The sequence below is a fragment of the Vigna umbellata genome, chromosome 3, assembly GCF_029865625.1.
Source record: "Vigna umbellata cultivar VRB3 chromosome 3, Vumbellata_1.0, whole genome shotgun sequence".
In the NCBI taxonomy this organism is placed as follows: domain Eukaryota; kingdom Viridiplantae; phylum Streptophyta; class Magnoliopsida; order Fabales; family Fabaceae; genus Vigna; species Vigna umbellata.
The window spans coordinates 51,486,298-51,507,790 of NC_142167.1; the positions used below are offsets into that span (position 1 = coordinate 51,486,298).

General features: G+C 33.3%; 2 pseudogenes; both read right to left on the reverse strand.

Annotated features, from left to right (window-relative positions):
• Positions 1-7,442: 7,442 nt before the first annotated feature.
• LOC124848515 (uncharacterized) lies at positions 7,443-8,734 on the reverse strand (annotated as a pseudogene).
• Positions 8,735-14,289: 5,555 nt separating this feature from the next.
• On the reverse strand, positions 14,290-15,424 carry LOC148202897 (transcription factor MYB8-like; annotated as a pseudogene).
• Between the last annotated feature and the right edge of the window lie 6,069 nt (positions 15,425-21,493).

Sequence of the window (21,493 nt, forward strand, 5' to 3'; positions counted from 1 at the left end):
TGAGGAGAGGAACCGGCCCCGAAGCAAGACCACAGGAGGATTTGGAGACTTGGAGCAGCACGGCCCTACACATCCGAAACAGTATACATTCAAACATATAATATATAATCATGATTCAATAGACCATCTAGTAAAAGTTAATAATAATCATCTGGTGAGACTCGTCCATCTAGATTGTCTAGCATATATCAGGGCTTAAAAACTGTTTTTTATCAATGATTTTAGTAAAAGCTCAATTGACTCTAATTTGAGAAAATTCCAATTAAAATAATGGATTTAATCTCAATTGTAATTCAAGAAAACTAATATTAAATATTCTAAAAATGAATGAAACTATGATTACTTACGCAAATGATGCAAGTGAAAAAATATGAAAATTTTAAAGCACAATTCAACCCTATATTCTTGTGTTATTTCATGTTTTTCACATAAAGAATACTTTACTTGAAAGGGGTTATATAAGAAAAAAAACTAATGTGGTTCAATTGAATTGTTAATGAATTTTAATCTACATCAACGGAAGAACATTCACTGTAATGGAGATTACAACTCAAAAGTTTCTCTCTCAGTACATGCTCTTTCATTACAATTCAAACATTACACGTTTTAATTTGTTTCAACTAAAGCTACGAGGTCTTATTTATAATGAAAATTTCTTTATAAATATTCACATGAAACAAATTTATCACAATTTAAAAATAAAGTTAATGGAAACAATGGTGATGAAGACAATGATGATTCACCTCCTAAGATGGTGTGGTACTTGCCTATAATACTTAAGTTGAAACAATTGTTTTTCATTAAAGAATTTATAGTATTTGACCTCGAGTGCCATGTGCTTATGTATATTACTCTAAATGATGCGCTGGAAGTCATCGTGGAAAACAAGATGTTAAATATTTCAATTCTACAACAATGGTGCATGTAAAATTTTTCATTTTCTTTCATATTTAAATATTAAAATTGTTACTTTTTAATATATACTTAACTTTGTTGTTATATAGGTACTTGGACATAATCATTGTGGATCAAGGTCGGACATCCATGTATGGATATATTGAACCTTAGACCATTCAACCTTTTAGAAACATAGTTGAATTCAAGCAAACATATTTGCAAACATGGATGGTTGAGTAAAATTGGTGGGTATGTGTTACTGATTATAAAATTTTATGAAGATTTACTTAATTAATCGACTAACTATTTGTGATTTATGATATGACCCATTAACAATGGATGGTGATCATACCAAGACAATGTACAATTGTATGGTTTTGTTCTTGATTGTAAGTGTAACAATTTTTCATATTAATTAATTATATATTAGTATTAATCTATGTTTCAAATGTAATTAGAGTTGTAGGTAGGCCTAAAGCATAATAAATTCAAATATTGTATTGAAAGGTTGGAACTCATTGATATTTTAGTTATTAATTTTCATATGTCAATTTATGACCTAGATATGTGATTATTTTCTTTGTTATATTTAGTGTAACAAGTAGCTAGATTCATGAGAATGTGACTACTATATTATGTCTTGAAACAAAACCATCATTTGAGGAGGAATTATAGATGATTTGATTGAGGTAATAATATATACATTTATCATATGACAAATCATATTAACCTTTAAACATTAGTATGAAAACATAATGAAGTTATGTTATTTTTGCGGTGGTTTAAGAATCCATCACCAATAACAGAGGACGCAATGAAGAAGATACAACCGGAGTAGGCAGTGTATCTTCTAGAGCGATAGAGTTAAGACCTAGGACCCACTATAGCAACAATTGTGTTTTTCTTCAAGACATTCATTAGTTTAATTTTAATTCTTAGTTTTGATAGATTTAGCTTTTAGTCTTAGTTTTGATTAGTTTAGGCTTTTAATCTTGAAAATGTGTGCTGGAAACATTTAATACAAAAAATAGTGTTGGTTTTATGTATTTCAAGTTTGATAAAATTGTAAAAACAAACAATTTTTTTAAAAAAATTGCCACATTTGCATCAGCCTTAATCATAATAGTCGGCCCTTACCATAGTCGATGACAATTGCCCTCCATTTTCAGTGTAAATTCTCGCACTCAATGGTTTCCCTTCAACTAAGTGTTAAAGCATTCACAAAAATATACATTCAACGATGTCCTATCACTAAACGCCAAAGCTTTTGCAAAAAGACGCGCTCAAAAGTACAAATCCTTTCGTTGATGACTTTAAAGGTCAATTTAATTGAGTGATGTTCGTCGTCAATAGACGTTGGTTTGGCTGCTAACCGACGTCATTCAACATCGTTTTCTCCTCCAATGTTAAATTGATGTATCCAAATAAGACGTTATTTGGACTAACGACAAAAGTAAAAAATAATGGTCGCCAAAACTTATTTTTGTAGTAATATCTATCATGAGACATGAGATATGAGACATGAGACATGTTGATCGGAAGAAGTGGTTAGCAAAGATGGCCTTGGGTCCAAGTCCTAGTATAGGCATAACCTTTAATGGCTTTTTTGATAGCTTGGTCACGAGCCTCTAATGCTTGTTCTAGCATGGAAAGAGCTATGTCCATGGTTGTTCTAAGTTGAATCTTATAAGTTTAACTAGCTAGTTGAGAATTGAAAATAACCAAGAAAGTTGGCAAGATAACTATGAAGACATATTGAGTTGGAGAGATAAATATACAACCTCTGCGTTCTACACAATTGAGCATACAAAATGAGTCACTCTTTATTTGATTAGAGTGTTTGTAATTTTGTGTTTATCCTAGGATATTTTTTTATTATATACCAACTTATATCCTACATATTATCAATAGTGAAAATGCAAATAGAATTTTTTTTTTATCAAAAAACACTGATATTTAAATTAAGGTATAATACAACCAAAACTATATTTAAATTTATTATAGATATTTTGGAAGTTTAAGAAACTAGTTTGATTAAAGAACACTTTAATACATGATATTTGACATTTTACTCTTAAAATAAATTATAACTAATTCTTTAAAATCTAACTGGTCAGTGAATCAAAGAAAGTATTGGATTCCAGTCCATTGATTAAATATCAGACATAAATTAATATACAATTGTGAGAAATTAAGTTAAGTTAGGAAAAACTTAAATTAACATTAACGGATATGTTAGACGATGAATAATTCAAAATAAATTGTTAGATTATGATATTTACCATTTTTTGTTATCAGCTAGATGACAATATAACAGGTAATCTCATGAGTTTTTATTTATTTAAAATTTAAAAAGAAAAATAAATTCAAATAAACTTTTAGAATCAGTTACCATTTTTCTGAGCTGTTTGGACTAGTGACTTTATCTAATCTATATCTTGTTCCAATTGATGAAACTGGAAACTCTAATATTTCTTAAAATAATGAAGAGTTAAAACTTAACAAATAAGTTAGTTAAGCTGATAAAATTGAAGTTAAAAGAGGTGTAAAGGCTCATGTCTTATTTATTTTTGCATATTCAATAAATATTAAAAAACTTTCATCCTTCTTTTTTTTAAGTAATAAATATATTTATCTTTATAGTTATCCAAATATATATTAAATCACTTTTTATAAAAAAAATAATATTGTTAGGGATTCAATAAAAAATTGTTTTTTTACTGTTTAATGCTTAATAATAATGAAAATTTTTATAATTTATATAAATTTAGAGTACAAACTAAATTAAAGACTTCTAATAATTTAAAAAGAAGCAAATATATATATATATATATATATATATATATATATATATATATATATATATATATATATATATATATATATCCACACCCATAAAAAAAGTTAAATATTATTTATACTTATAATTTATCAATTTGAGTATTTCATGTCGACAGTTTTGAGAATACCCACAAGCACATATTTATTCTCATTTCGAACTCACAAAGTCTAATTATAATTAATAACTATACTTATGAAGTTTCTTACTCAAAATTTACTTTTTAAACAAGAAATTATTTATTTTAAGTTTAATATTTCAATACTGGTTATTTTACATTTCCTTATACATATTAGTTATATAAATTATTTTAAGAAAATAAACTCTAATAATATAAATAACTCAAATAAACCAAATTAGAGGTGGACCACTATCACCAATCCATGTTTTGACTCGACCCATAAGAGTTTAACAAATAGACCTACCAAACCCGAATTATAAGGCCCTTGTTCTTCGGAATTAGATGTTTCAAAAATAAAATAAATAATATATATATATATATATATATATATATATATATATATATATATATATATATATATATATATATATTACATTATTAGTGATGATGGGTAAATTCAAAAGGATTAGTGATGGTGACAGAAGGTTGCCGAAAGGTAAACTAAATCTACTTTGAAAGATAGTTGAAAAAGTAGAAAAACGATATTTTTACGTTCTTTTTATAATTGTTGAAGATATGAATAGAAAAGGAAAACAATGAGAAAGAGAATGATAAACATGAGACAATAGAAAAGTATAAATATAAATAATTGAAGGTAAAAATATATGTAAGAAAAAAGTGTAACATAACATTGTTGTTGAAAAAATTGTATGATTATAAAGCGAACCCAATCATAGACCAAAATAATGTTATAAGAAAAAATTTAAGATGTCTGTTTTGTGGTTGTAGCAAATTAAATTGAAACATGAACTAATCAATATCAAATATTAGATAGCAAATCAGTTTAAATTGAAGGTAAAAGGGCAACACTCTTAATATTATAATTTCAAATTCACTCTATATAGTTAATAAATTGCTCACACGTTTGAGTTATTCTAAGTAATCTAATTAACTTCTCTGACACTCGATCCAAAATCCAATTTTATCTACCATAAAATTCGAAGAATAATAACAAAAAACAACTTGAAAATATATTTTTATATTGATGTGATCTTTCAATTTATACGTCCCGTATAACCACTTTATGTCTCTTTAATAGATAATTAATTGNTTTATCATCAATTATTTTTTTTATGTGTAAGTGTGTAATTATATTTATAATAATTATTGTACATGATTAGAATAAAAATTAATTAAAATTGAGATACTTTAGCCTCCAAGGTAGCTTCTTATTATACCATGTAGACATTTCACTCCTCCAAGGTGTAAAATATTGAGGGATTTTTTTGTCCTCAAGAGAAAGGAAATACATTAAGTGAAAAATCATAGATGAGTTGTGCATGACATTAAGGATCAATTCTAGTGCCTTCTAAGTTGAGCCAATATATATTTTTCAAAACTGTTGTTTTAATTTTGATAGAAATGAATGTAGTTCTATTAGAAGGCTATAAATCATATATAAAATGTGAAATAGTATTAGAGATGAATTTAGAGTAAGACATTAAAAAACAAGAAAAATACATAAATTACCGCAACAATAATGCAAAAGAGTAATGATATACTGATAATTTTTTTACAAGTTTTTTAGACCGACACGTGTCAAAAGGTTATTGTCTAATTGGTAATATTTTTTAAATGGAAAAAGTGATGTTTAAAGCTCATTTTAGGAGACTTGGTTTCACGGGTTCATGTTAGGGTTTAAACTCTACCTTGGTTCTCAGAGCTCGTTAACGGAGGAAAATTCTTTATCAATCCACCATTCCACCCTTATTCTTGCCTAAGTTTTGTCATTCCTTGGCCGCGAATTTTCGTCTTTGTCTTCTGCTTTAGATTTTCAGTTGCTTTTTGGCATTTTTTTTCCTTTGTTTTGCATTTTTTGAATCCTCTTTTTGTCAAAATTAGGTTTTTCTTCTTTTTTGGTTATGCATTCGTGTGTAGGTTTATTTTGGTTTTTCGTCATTGTGCATTGTAGGGTTTTCTGTTCAGTGTCCTCTTTGGTTGGTTTGATTCGGTTTGTTTTTGTGTTTAGGCTGTTATGGTTTTTTCTTTTTGGATAATGATACTTTGACAACAATTTTTTGACAACATTTTAACATCATCTACATGTAATTTTATTATTGGTCCATGTTGGTGTTTATTATTATTATTATTGATTGTGGAGTAATTTTGGACCAATCATAAAATGACACATAAATGATATTAAAATGTTGTGAAAAAAATGTTGTTATCCCCTTTGTTTTCATAGCAATAGAGTCCATTCTAGAAAAAGTTGAAAGCAAGGTAAGCAAATGTAAATAAGTGGAATTGATCTTTTCTGCATTGAATCTTGCTTTCTAATGATTGATTGTTTTATCATTTGCAAAAGCTCCAGCACTTTTTTTTCACAAAATTTTAATACAAAAAATATTCTTTCTCATGTTAATGAATCCCAAAGATAATGAATGATAACCATTAAAAATATATAATAAACCAAAGCTGTCAACAAAACATTCAAAATGAGTAAAAAAAACAACTACAGAATTGGTCTTGCTACCATTCATGACATTAACAATGCATTAGGATGAGAATGAATATTTTTTATATTAAAAATATGTGAACAAATGTCTGGACCTTCCTACGCAAAAGACAAAACAATCAGTCATTCGAAAAACAAGATTCAATGTAAAAAAAAACAATTCTACTTACACGCATTTACTTACCTTTTTTCTGGAATGGACTCCGTTATTGTAAAAACAAAAAACCATAATGCCTAAACACACGAAAAAGAAACAGAGTCAAACCAACGAAAAAAGACACTGAAAAAAAAAAAAACCCTACAATGCACAATCACGAAAGAACAAAACAAAGTCACACAAGAATGTGGAACCAAGAAAGAGGAAAAACCTAATGTTAACGAAAAAAGATTCAAAAAGTGCAAACCAAAATAATAATAAAAAAAAAAACATAAAACCGTCGACGTTACAAAAAAGGGTCCGAAAACCTAAAGCAAAAGACAAAGATGAAACCCACGACTAAGGAACGACAAAACTTCGACACAAACAAGGATAAAATGGTGGTTCGATGAACAATGCTCTTCCGTTAAGAAGGTCTAATAAACGAAAATGCAGTTTAAACCCTTAAAACAAACCCGCAAAACTAAATTCCAAAAGGAGCTTTTTCACGTCACTTTTTTTTTTCTATTAAAAAATCTTATCAACTGGACTAATGACCTTTTCACACGTTTCAGTGATAAAAGGTTATAAAAAAATATGTCAATATATTATTACCTGATGCAAAATGACGTCTTCCATTACTAACACGATGTAGTATTGAATGTACGGCCAACGAGACTGAAACTAAAGTAACATTGACTAAATGAGAAAAGTATGTTAACTCTTTTAATTATGGAAAATGATATTTTAACAATCATACGAACACTTTCCGAAAAACAATTGATACATGCATATCTTTTCATCGTATGGTTTTCAATGAATGTTGCTAAATACCATATAGAGATTATACTAACATGCAACATCACGACCCTGGCACTCACAGTATGTAGTTTTTTATAAGAAATATTTCACTACAACTAAAGGGAACTAAATCTTAAGCACAAGGAATGCTCAAGAATAGAGAATCGGAACATGCGAAAACAAAAATATAATAATCTGTTTCATGATACCAGAAAGCATAATGTGGGTGAGACACATACAGACACCCAACCTGACATGAAACTGAAAAACCCTTCAAACAGAAGAAACTAAGAATCACAGATATTTTGAAAGAAAACGTCATATTAGACCTTCTAATGGAAGTGTATTCATTAAACAGCTCGTCGATACTCTCAGACCTTGCTGTTCTGAATGCTTCCACAGCCACCATAATATCATCTTGTAAGTTTGATACCCAACCTTCTATTTCCTTTTGACTTTGGCCACTAGCTCCCATGATACTATTATCACTCTTATATGAAAGTGAACTTTCCTTATTCCTGATATGTGGAGTATTAGAAACTCCAGGAAGCATTGGAATGCTCAAAGTGGATACAGACGACCGAAAATCATTATTTGTGGCAAGCACGAGGGCATACATGTTATACGCTGTGTTGTTTTCGGTTGGAATTTTTCTCAAAATGAGCCCAGACAGCTGCGAGGATCCAAGTTGCAACATAGATCCTCTGGCTTCAGCTTCAAGTCGAGCACCCTCCCATTGAGCCACGTGGCTGATATTGGTGGTGTCCTTGGACTGGTCATGGCCACACCAAAGGGTTCAAACGTGTTCTGCTTAATTGTTTTGTCGGTAATGGGATCTAAGCCCATTCTGATGAGTCTTTTCTTGATCTTGGTATTCCAATAGTTCTTGATCTCATTGTCGGTTCTTTGGGGAAGGTGAGCTGCTATGATGGACCATCTGTGTGTGCAATAGAGAAACATGATTAGCTTCTGAGAAATAGATGATTAACGTTTTGATTTACTAATACGAAAGTATGAAAACCAAAAGAAGGTCACCTGTTTCCAAGAAGAGCATGAAGTTGAATGATTGAGTGGTCTTCCTCGGCGCTGAAGTTTCCTCTTTTGATATCAGGTTTGAGATAGTTAATCCACCTCAATCTGCAACTCTTTCCACATCTTTGAAGACCTAGATATATATAAATCATACATATGTAACAAATAAAATCGGGATTTGAACCTTTGAATCCTCAATATCAACAACATGCACACTCATTGATTGAGAAAAAAAGGGTACACGGAAGTTGTTATTATACCCGCTTTGGCAGGCACTGAACGCCAGTTTCCATGACCATGATTCCGAACGTAGTCGAGGAGCTTCCTGTCTTCTTCTGGAGTCCATCGTCCTTTCTTCAACCCTACCTTCTCACAGCACGGCATCCTTCCCATTTTCAATGCCGAACTGTTGTAAGGTAACCCGAATCAGTCATATGCATACATGGAAGGATATATTGGAGGAGTACAGCAGTAGGTGATTGTTACTATAATACGTATAAAAACCGTACCCTAAGTGAAAACCTTTGGCTTAAATTTTGTTTCTGTCATCTTTAAGAAAATGGGGTCAGGATCAAAGTGGTAGGTCTGTAAACTCCCTATTCCCATTTCCTTTTCAGTTCCTGCTTTTCTTTATTATTATTATTTCAAGATATTCATATTTATTACTTACCTGTTTATCATGTTTTCTAACTTTATGCTGTTATCCTTGAGTATTTGCTCGTCTATTTTTAAGAATACGAGTGTTAGAGATATCAGATCTTTAAAATTAGATTTGATCAAAATATAAATATTTTGAGGTTGAATTAAATTTAAATAATTTAATCATTTTGTGAGGTTGAATTAAATTTAAACAATTTAAGGTGATGAAAGTGAGATTTACTGAGTCTATAACACCACTCTTAGCAGACCGTCCTAAAACATTTAGTAAACAAATTTCACTTTGAATTATCCAAAATAGAGTACTGATATACTGAAAATTCTCTTTAAGAAAAAAAGACATCTTAAGCATTCCAATTTTAAAAGTTGTTTTGAAAATATATTTTTCCATAAGACAAATGTTTATAAATAAGTAGAAGCTAGACAAGTACTTTTCACATTACTATTATCCGTGCTTCCCAACTGTGTATGAACAGGTTAATGTCCCCCAACATTACGTCCGCTGAAAATTATCATTATCAGTTAGCTTTGTCTTAATGTGAGAATCGATAATGATATATAAAATAGATGTGTTTGTTGTCGAATTTTGTGATGGGTTAATCTAGGTCGAAAGTCGTAACGAGTTGGTGTTTAGTTAAATTAATGCTTCATTATTGGTTTAGAAAAAAGTAAAATTACAAAGTGAATTTATTTTGATTTTCTAGCACTTCATTGTATCAAAATAACAATGTAATTGATTATAAAGTCGTAGGATAAAAGAGACAAAGATTCATTGGAGTTGGATCTAATAAACTAAACCTGATCAAATAATCTTTACAATACAATTTTTAACATACTCCAACGTTCACATCATAGTTTCACTGGTCCTAATACCTTAGAAACTAGTACTAATAATCTTTATGGTTTATTGTACTTACTCCTACCATCGATGGTCCATATACCATACTTGTCCTACAATCCTACAACCCAAAAAGGCCCACCATTTATATACTAGTTGCACACATAACAAACATTGTGTTCCCTACCATGATCCCTCTGTTAATCACATTTTCATATGTTGTTACTCTGTGAAATAGGACTCTCCCCATACAAAATATTGTGTAGAAAAGACGACATTTAATTTCCAAAGTAATTCAAATAAGTTGTGGTCTTCTTCTCTAATCTCATCCTGAGATTTCTTATACGGTGATTTAAATATATATTCTTGTGTTTCTTCATGTTCCAAACCCACTTAACTTCAATATTTTTAACTTTATATATGACCTTTATCCCTTTCATATTGCCATATAGCTTTCCTTAGTTTCTAGTTTCGTGAACCCACTTGTTAGTGTTATGTTATCTACATTAGAGATAAAAACAAATTTTATGTGTCCTACCATAACATTAGATTCAGTAGTCTCCGACAGTACTTCTTGGAAAAACCCTTTTACCTTGCTTTTCACAGTAGTGGGGGTCCTCAAACCACTGTCCTAAGCTTTCAGAACCATTAATCTCAGTCCTATATCTTCTACAATCCGTAGCATGAAAATACCTAGAGTTTAATTACCCAATTGAATCCTCCAGTTCGTAGCTTTTACTTTTATTTTTTTATAGGTTTAATAAAAGAAAAAGAACTATTATATAGTTGGCAAGTAAATTAAAGTTTGATTCCAAACTCGCCTGCATATTTATAGAAAGTATCAGGTATCAGACCTTCCAATGCAGTGGCGCAGTTAAATAGTTTAGGAACTGATGTAATAGTATCTATCATTAAATATTCATGTACTTCCTTTTTTTTCTAGTTTGACTAATTGCAGTCCTTTATTTTTTAAGTTTGATATTACCATTACCCTTAACAAGATGTAGCTTTAGGTTAATTGTTCAAAGAAAACATAAATAAATGTACATTCAAAACAGTCCTAACATCTATGCACTTTTTTTATATGAAAATGAGTAAATTAATTATCATAATATAATATTTGAGAAAAATTGAGAATATTTTCATTACGTAAATGTCACTAGTGCAGAAAGGAGTATAGACGTCCGTTCTGTGGGTTTTAACGTCCGACGACCTCCCGACGTCTTTGTGGGTGACGTCTATGTAGACGTCCGTTGTGTGAGGACGGACGTCTATGTAGACGTCCGTTGTATAAGGACGGACGTCTATGTAGACGTCCGTTCCGACACAACAAACGTCTATATAGACGTCTGTTTGTGTCGAAACGGACGTCTATATGGCTGAACGAGTTATTTAGGATTACGGGGTTTGGACGTTTGTTTGTGCACTGCCACACGTCTGAAGAGCATATTCGAAATGAAAATGGAGGGAAATGGAGGAGTGCACGACCTAAAACGTAGGCCAAAAAACGCCACCCAAGAACACGCAACCAACTGTACCAAAACGCACCGAAAACGACTTTTAATCTGTCCAAATGAAAGATATTTCATCACTGAACAATTTAAACGAAATAAAAGTAAGATTAAATGGTCCAAAACAGATAAAAACCAACCTGGAAATGCAAGGCGCAGAGCGAACTCTCACGGGTTCGCGTAACTCCTCGCGGGTTCGCGTTTTGGTGTGTATGTCCTTATTTTAAACGTCTTTTGAACGTCCGTTGTGGAGGGAGCCGAACGTCTATAATGTAGTAGATGTCCGACCCCCTCCAGAACGGACGTTCAAGAGGCTGACAGGGTAGTTGAACCCGTCAGCCTTTTGAACGTCCGTCCTGGAGGGGGCCGGACGTCTCAATATTATAGACGTCCGACCCCCTCCATAACGGACGTTCAAAAGGCTAAAGCAATCAACTCTTCAACTCTCTCGTCAGCCTTTTGAACGTCCGTTAGACGGGGTCGGACGTCTATAATATTGTAGACCTTCGGCCCCCTCCAGGACGGACGTTCAAAAGGCTGATTGGTTCAACTACCCTGTCAGCCTCTTGAACGTCCGTCTTGGAGGGGGCCGAACGTCTACTATATTATAGACGTCCGGCCCCCTCCAGGACGGACGTTCAAAAGGCTAACGGGTGGAGTTGAAGAGTTGATTGCTTCAGCCTTTTGAACATCCGTCCTGGAGGGGGCCGGACGTCTATAATATAGTAGACGTTCAAAAGGCTGACGGGTTCAACTACCTTGTCAGCCTCTTGAACGTCCCCGTTCTGGAGGGAGCCGGACGTCTATAATATAGTAGATGTCCGACCCCTCTAACGGACGTTCATGAGGCTGACGGGAGAGTTGAAGAGTTGATTGCTTCAGCCTTTTGAACGTCCGTCCTGGAGGGGGCCGGACGTCGGGCCGGACGTCTATAATATAGTAGACGTCCGGCCCCTGGACGTTCAAAAGGCTGACGGGAGAGTTGAAGATTTATAGACGTCCGGCCCCCTCCAGGACGGATGTCTCCACACTCAATTATTTACATTTATGCCACCGGTCAATTATTTACGTTGAAATTTTGGTGGACGGACGTCTATGGACTGACGTTAAAGGTCAATTTTGCACTAGTGTGTGAATAGAAGAGTTAGAAAAGTAAGTGTTCACCATATTTTTCAAATAAGTAGTACAAAAAATTACTGATTTCAAGTTTAATGTTCGAAAGGGCTGGAAAGTGAATGAATAGGTTGGTTAATTGTTTTTGTCTCTACAACAGTAGCATATAAAAATTGTAAAGTTATTTCTTAATTTACTAATCAACCATTTTTATTTTTTAGCTTGTTTTCATTATCAGTTTTAATGCTAACCAAATAATTAATAATATTTATATATTGTCTAGGTCTTATACTCTTGTTAATGTAACAAAACTGTAACAACGGGAAACATAAACTATAAATCAGATATGAAAAAGCTTACACATAATTTATTTATCCATCACCTAATTTAAGGCAATTCTGGGGTTTGAATAGGGTTGTTCCTAAGGCCATGGCATTAATAGGCCTGCAGCTTTTGAAGTGATACACTTGTTGTCAAGAACCCTCTCCTTTAATTAACGTTTGTTTATAAGCCAAAAATCCCAGTAAAACAAAAATGGTTGAAATGATGAGTAATTTACCTTTTTTTTTTAATGTATAGAGTTAATAGTATGAAATATCATGGATTTTTTTTATTAAAATTTGACGTACTAAATTTATCGTCATAAACCTATATATATACACAGCATGTAGATATTTCATTCTTCCAAGGTTTTCTTTGCTGCGTCTGGAAGTTACCCTTGGTGATTCCTTACATCCGAGTATTATATAACATGCATACAAAAACATACTGATTGCTATTATCTCTACTTTCTGTTTCTATTTCTGCCACATAACTATAGTCCTTCAATTAGATGCTTTGGTTGATCCTTTTTCTCATGATGTATAAGCCATTCCCTCCCACCAACACTACACTTTGCAGATTTTGTCAGGTATATTGAGGCTCTTCCCTGCATGAGATAAATATTACCCTTCAAACCCCTCTTCCTACACGCTGACATCTATATTAAATATATTATATTTAATGATTAGAAAGAGAAAGAGATAAATTAAGTGTAAAAGTTACGAATATCAAAATATCAAGATCAATTTGTTTCTTTTCGCATCAATTATAGATCAGTTGTGGATGACATTATAGATCAATTATTTCTAAGTTTGAGCCAATAGAAAATGAATGCTATATTTTGCAAATTGTGAAACAGAATATTAGAGATGAATTGAAAATAAGAAATTACATTTTTCTGTGGTATCAAATAAAAAACAAGAAAAATACATAAATTACTACTACAACAATGCAAAGCAAATGACGTCTTCCATGACTAACGCAATATAGTATTGAATGTATGCCCAATAAGACTGAAACTAAAGAAACATTGACAAAATGAGAAGACTAGGTTAACTATTTTAATTATGGAAAATGATATTTTAACAACCATACAAACACTTTCCCGAAAACAATCGATACATACATCTCTTTTCATCATGCGGTTTTCCTTGAAAGTTGCTAAATTCCTTATAGAGATCATAGTAACATGCAACATCACGACCTTGGCACTCACCGGAAGTTTTTTTATAAGAAATATTTTGCCAAAACTAAAGGAAACAGGATCTGAACCACGATGAATACTCAAGAATACAGCATCAGAACATGAGGAAAAAAAATTATAATTATCTGTTTCCTGATAACAGAACCATCTCGCCGCCTATCATATAAGAACGCATAAATTGAGTGAGACACATACCGAGACATCCAAACTGATATGAAGCTGAAAATCCCTACACAGAGAAGAAGTTATCACGCATTTTGTTAAAACAACGCATATTTTAAAAGAAGCCGTCATATTAGGCCTTCTAAAGGGAAGTGGGTTCATTAAACAGCTCTTCGATACTCTCAGACCTTGCTGTTCTAAACGCTTCCACAGCCACCATAATGTCATCATCTTGTAAGTTTGATACACAACCTTCCATTACCTTTTTGATTTGGCTACTAGCTCCCATGACATTATTATCACCCTTATATGAAAGTAAACTTTCTGTGTTCTTCATTTGTGGAATATTAGAAACTGCGGGAAGCGTGGGAATGCTCAGAGTGGACATAGATGAACGAAAATCATGAGTTGTGGCAAGCACGAGGGCATACATGTTATACGCTGTGTTGTGCTCGGTTGACACCGAATGTGATGAAAGACAAGGTTGAGTTGGAATTTTGCTTAAAATTAACCCAGAGAGTTGCGAAGATCCGGATCCAATAACTTGCAACTGAGACCCTCTGGCTTCAGCTTCAAGTCTAGCACCCTCCCATTGAGCCACGTGGCTGATATTGGTGGTGTCCTTGGACTGGTCATGGCCACCACCAAAGGGTTCAATCGTGTTCTGCTTAATTGTTTTGTGGGTAATGGGATCTAAGCCCATTCTGATGAGTCTTTTTTGATGTTGGTATTCCAATAGTTCTTGATCTCATTGTCGGTTCTTTGGGGAAGGTGAGCTGCTATGATTGACCATCTGTGTGTGCAATAGAGAAACACGATTAGCTTCGGAGAAATATATGATTAACCTTTTGATTTACTAATACGAAAGTATGAAAACCAAAAGAAGGTCACCTGTTTCCAAGAAGAGCATGAAGTTGAAGAATGGTACGGTCTTCCTCCTCGCTGAAGTTTCCTCGTTTGATACCAGGTTTGAGATAGTTAATCCACCTCAATCTGCAACTCTTTCCACATCTTTCAAGACCTAGATATAAATCATACATGTACGTAACAAATAAATTGGGGATATGGAGCGTGATTGCTGAATATCAAGAACATGCACAGTCGATGATTGAGAAAAAAGGGTATACAGAAGTTGTATTGTTACCGGCTTTGGCAGGCACTGAACGCCAGTTTCCATGGCCATGCTTCCGAACGTAGTCCAGGAGCTTCTTGTCTTCATCTGGAGTCCATGGTCCTTTCTTCAACCCTACCTTCTCACAGCATGGCACTCTTCCCATTTTTAATGGCACACTGTTGTAAGGTAACCCGAATCAGTCCTTGCTGTTCTTAGGCTGAGTGCAAGCCAGGAGTTAACATATACAAAGAAGGAAATATTGGAAGTGTACATAAGTAGGTGAATGTTACCATTATACGTATAAATACGGTACCATCTTTGAAAACCTTTAGTTTAAATATTTATCTGTCATTTTTAAGAAGATAGGGTTAGGAAGTGGCTTTGCCCTAATGACAATCAATAAAGTTATAACATTGATGAATGAATTATATTATAATGAAATTGTGGTGGATAAATATATAGGGCTTGAGGTCTATGAACGCCACTTTAGAATTTCAATTTCTTGACCCTATTTCTCAAAATGTTCACTAGTGCAGTTAAGAGAAACGACAGCGGTTATTTTCGTTTATAGACACCGGTTCCGCAACCGAGGTATATACAGGCGAGGTAGAAAGGAGTAGACTTTTTGCCTCGGTTCAGAACCGAGGCAAAAGGTTTCGGATTCTGCCTCGGTTCACAGACAACCGAGGCAGTAGAGTCTTTTTAATTTTTTTTTAATTTTTTTAGATCCAAATCGGATATCCATTTTTCTAGAAACCCTAGCCGCGTTTTCTTCCTTCTTCGCGCCTCCACCAAATCATCTCCGAACCTCCAAGCATGCGAGCTCGTCGCGATCTCCTCCATACGCGAAACTAATTGCAACAACCACCGCAAGAACTCATCTTCATCACGCGAAGCCATCGTGCCACCATGGAAATTGTGAGACAACGCCTTTGAAAGCTTCGTCTTCACAGAAACTCCATTCGCGACCTACAAACAAAAATCACCAAAACTAGAAATCAAGCCCCAAATCGCAAGATCCAGCGCCTAACCGCCACCATGTCGCTGTCGTTGCGTCCTCGTCGTGCCATGAGAAAAGAGTTTCCTTCCGATCTCGCAAAACTCAGCCAAGCCCAACGAGACACTTTGGAGCAACAGCGAGAGAACCAGAGGCACCAAAGTGTGAAGAAAGCGAGCAACGAGGATGGCGCCAGAGCAATGGAGGCTTGCACGAGGAAGAAGAAGACTTCTTGGGTGTGCGAGGAAGAAGAGCTCTTGCGGGAGGAAGAAGAAGATTAAACAGTAGGTTAAAATTTTTAACGAGTTTTGAAGTATAAAAAGTTATACTACCTCAGTTCTTTACTTACCCGAGGCAATAAATGTCTATATGCCTCGGTTAACAAAGCAACCGATGCCTATACACCTCAAAAATAAATAAAAGAAAAATATAAAATGGCATTTTTGAAATTACATTCAACTTATACGCCTTGGTTCGCCACAGAACCGAAGCAGTAAGCAGGATCTGAAAAATCGTTGAATTTTTCAGGATTTTAGACATCGGTTAAAATTGCAACCGAGGTAATACAGCTTATATGCCTCGATTTCCTTTGAACCGAGACATATAAGTTCGACAGAATTACAAAAATATCACCGCATTCTGATAGGCTTCGGTTTCTCCTAAACCGAGACTTATTGTACGAGTTTAAATGCTGTTTTTTTATTAGTGGTTATTGCAATATTTTATATTTAAAACGTTAACAAGGTGATCAGGCAACAAATACATCCACAAAAAATATGTTTTTAAGTAGGTAGCTTTTAACTAACTTGTTAGCTACGAGGCAGCATTTATTGCTTTAAAAGCATCCTCGTCAATTCAATGATGACCAGTATATTTTGGATATATTCGTATCCTAGAATAAAGCAAAAATATTACACTTCCGAGCATTAAATTTGCGGATACTTATATAGAGTACCAATTTAACAATGACAGACATATGGGAGCACAGTAGTTTTACTAGTATATCACTTGGGGCTACCCACTCTTATGCGATTATCACATATATACACCGTGCAGCAGACCCGAATTGGAATGATTTAAAATGGTGATATATTTGATATTTCAGGAAAAATCAAATGGATATGTACGAGAAAGTATCCTTGTAAATATTTCTTTTTAAGGATTCTAGCATCTCAAATGCTCTATTATTAATATATTTTTGCCTATAAAAAAATAATTTAACTTTCTCCTCCAACACAGCCTACTCTAAGGAAAACAAGAAAACAGGTGGTAAAGATGGTTATACAAAATGAGATTATCCAACAAGTGTTGTCCTTTGTCTGCATGTGGGTTTCGCAGTTCTATTTAGTAAAACAAATTTTATGGTTAGATCAAATTACCAAACAAAATGTCAAGTCCAGAGTTTCACCTTATTTGTCTAAAGTAACATTTCTTCGTTTAATTATAGTGTTACTACAAAACAAAACATGTTTCAAAGAGTCAGCAAAATTACTATGTTGTTAAACTGAATTTAATACAATGAAAAAGTTATTTAAAAAAATAATTATAAATATTTTTAATTATTTATAGTAGTGTCAGATTAACATTGATAATCCATCTAATATTGGACACTAATAATTCTGCTTAGTCAAGGAGTAAACCGAGATGTGGCTTGGACCTAGTGCAGAAAACATATTAGTGCAGGGAATTAAGGAAAAGTGGGAAACTGAAATACCAATGGAAGGACAATTAAGGTGAGTGGGTTAGTAGAGATAAGATAGTGGTTAAAACCTGTATAATATATAGGTAATGATATATTGACATCTTTTTTTTTTGACAATTTTTTAACTCCGACACAGGTCAACAAATGATTGATTCACATTGCTTGAATTATTAACCAAAACAAAATGATCTGGAAAATTCAATTTTAGGGATTTGGTTTGGTTTATTGTTGGGTGTATAGTTTCGAATTTTTGACCCTGTTTCTTTTTTCGACCTTGTTTCTTCTTACATCAATGGAATCCATTCTACAAGAAAAAGGTGAAAACAAGATAAGTAAATATGTAATATTAGAATTTCTTTATTTTCTTTTAATAATGTTTATTAATCATTGATTGTTTTTTGAAAATTTTGGTAGTTTTGTTTATGACCGTGGTATGACACGAAAGATATAATGAGTTAAATGTTTTATTAAGAGATAATGATCTTGCGTGTATCGATGAGACTCCGATTAAGTTGTGACTGCATACACAAAGGTCCATTACCATTTATCGTGATTGATGTTCGAATGTGTTTAAGATTGGGTGTGAGTGGTTTGGAGGTAAATTTTGATGAGAATGTTTGTGGCATTATTAGTGAATAGTTTAGTTCAAACTTGTAAAAAGATAAAATTAATAATAGAAAATAAGGAGAACGATGTAGATCGTGTACGTCGTTTGTATATTTTAGTGTTTTTATATTATATTTTATTTTTCTAGGAAATCTAGGATAGTTAGTAACATGCCATGTACAATATTGGATGATATAGATAGGTTCTATGATTATGATTGGGCAACTGTTGTCCAAACTTTTTTGGTTAAGAATTTAAATAAGAGATCTATAATCATACCGGAGCGACAAATTTTGGACTCTTTTGGCATTAGTAACAATGCTACAGTGTTGCAGGTAAGAAAATTATAATCTTAGTTTGGTATGTTAAAACTGTAAAAGAGTTGTTGTTGATGTTAGTTTATAGTATTTTTGTAGCTTTGGGCCACTGAACATCTGTGTTTAGTGGTTCCCAATCATGATGTTGTGTTCCCTAGAATCCTAAGTTGGCTTTCACTAAAGTTGAGGTCAAAGAAAATAGAGTTGTTCTTCCATAACAAAAGGTGTAAGTTACTTGATATCTTTGGATGCATTAACTTGATATGTTTTAAATCATGTGATTATTGAAAGAACTAAATATTTTTAATGTTGATAGATATGTTGGGAGTGGTTCCTTCGTGAGGAGGACCGTGGGAATCTAATCATTTGTGGTGCCCTTCATTTGGATGAGGGGACAATGCCGCGAGAAGATGCAAATGAGGATAAGGTGAGTTAGGAAGAATTGTTGATGAAGAAAGTAAAAGTTAACCAAAGGAAAATTGTAGAAATGAATATTTGGTTAAGGAGTTTGACTAAGAAAGTAGCTATTGTGAGAATGTTCTGATAGAAGTTCACGAAGAACTTTCCCTGTTGACCTGTTCTTGTTGATCGAAACTGGCCGATCAATATATAGTGTCATGTCACGGTCTATGCTTGAAGCTTGGATGAAGATGAACGTGCATTAGAACGAAAGTTGGGTCGTCATGATTGAAGATGATTAAGACTAGCGGGCTAGGTAGTCATCCTCCCTTGTGTTGTTCATTAGACTCCTTGTGATTGCAATGGGATGTCGTTCGGGCCCCACGATGGGGCCAAAATGTTACCGCGCAAAGGGTATTAGGCCGAATTTGAGAATGGAGATTGTTGAGGAACACAATAGCAGTCATGAACTTGACGTAGCAAACCAATCACTGTAGCAGACCAAGGCATGATATGCAGGTGGTCGACCGAGCACTGCAGCAAATCGTGCAGGATAGGGAGGAGACTGATCGACATGTTGGGAAGCTCGACTACATTTTGTTTCGCTCATCCATAACATGTGGAAAGGTATTTGTAGAAAGCACTCCAATGCTTAAGTGAGTAGGTGACCGTTTAATTAGCTAAAGATGCATATTGTGTGCATGATGTTCTAAAGTCATACCTAAGAACATTATATAATAGTTCTAATGGGTTTTTACCTTTCGCTAACCTAATGACAGTCCAATCATACCTTAATCTACATTAGGAGTTTAATAAATTATTACCTCTGATAATCTAACCATGTTGTTGGCCTGGTGATCGGCCTGGCCAGCCTAATGGTCAGCATGGTGGTCATATAGTACGAAGTGAATTGGATTAAAAATATTAAAATATAGATTTAAATTTTGAATAAATCCATTTAAATGTAGTAAATACGCTAGATTTGAATGCCTTTCTTACTGCTTTCTTTGCGGTAACCTCCATATTTAAGAAACAACCTTACTTTTTACAACCAAAAGATCAAGCAAATTAAATTGAGATTATAATCATTTCTGTTTTTCTGTTAGAATAGACCAAAAGTGTGTTTTTATCATTATATGTGTTGGGTACAAACAAAGTCCCACATCGGATAAAATATGAAATACACATGGATTTATATACACATAAGATACATCCCTTAGTAAGAGGCCTTTTGGAGTGGTACTAAAAGTAAATCTGTGACTAATATCTTACTAATGGAGTGACATATTTACACCGAATCCATGTTAAGAATCCGTCCTACACAACACATCTGTGCAGCATACAAGATTTTGAAGTAAATGGTTCTGTTTCTAAAATCGATGCATCACATCAGAATTCGTCCCTTCCAACAAATATTTGGGACCAATATAATGAATGAAACAGCACACTGCTGCTGCACAATAAGTTTCAACCGATATCTTCACCTGCTCCCCCATCTCATTACCGTATGCAGCAGATGACAACCACGTTTTAAATATATGTAGTTTGAATTCTCTCAAAAAAACAAGAGTACTTGTCAGGTTTATGCTTTTCGTTTTCAAAATATATAATAGCTCTTTTATTTTTTCAACTCATTTTCTTGCAACAATATTTCTATCTGTAGTTAAGAAAAATCAATGTTATTACTCAGATTAAAAAGAAATACAAAAATTAGTTGAAATAGTTCTCAATAAAATATTAAAATATATATCCCAATATGTCTTCTAGTAAATATCATGGTCTTAAATGCTTAAAGAAATGTACTTATTGTATTGGGATAACTCATTTTCGTTTTAGAAAAAGTGGTAGTATCATAAATTGCTATGCCTAACCCTAAAGCATGAAGGTAGCATGATCTTGCCAGAAAATTACCCTAACTGTACCTCTCTCTAACTTTAGTAATGAAGACATATGGTTCCTTACTGACATAGGGTTAGATGGAGAAAATAGTAACATGATTTTTCATTCTTCGTATCTCCTTAAGAAAGGAAATTCCTTTGCACACATGATTGCAAACTTTTCTTTGATTCACAATCAAGAATTTATTTGAAGGAATTTGTTCTCCTTCTCTGACAGGTGACGAGTTTAGCTGTAATAAATTTGATATTCGAAAATTTCTAAATTCATATTTGTGTTTGTGCTTTTCAAGAGTCTTAATATAGTACTGTCATT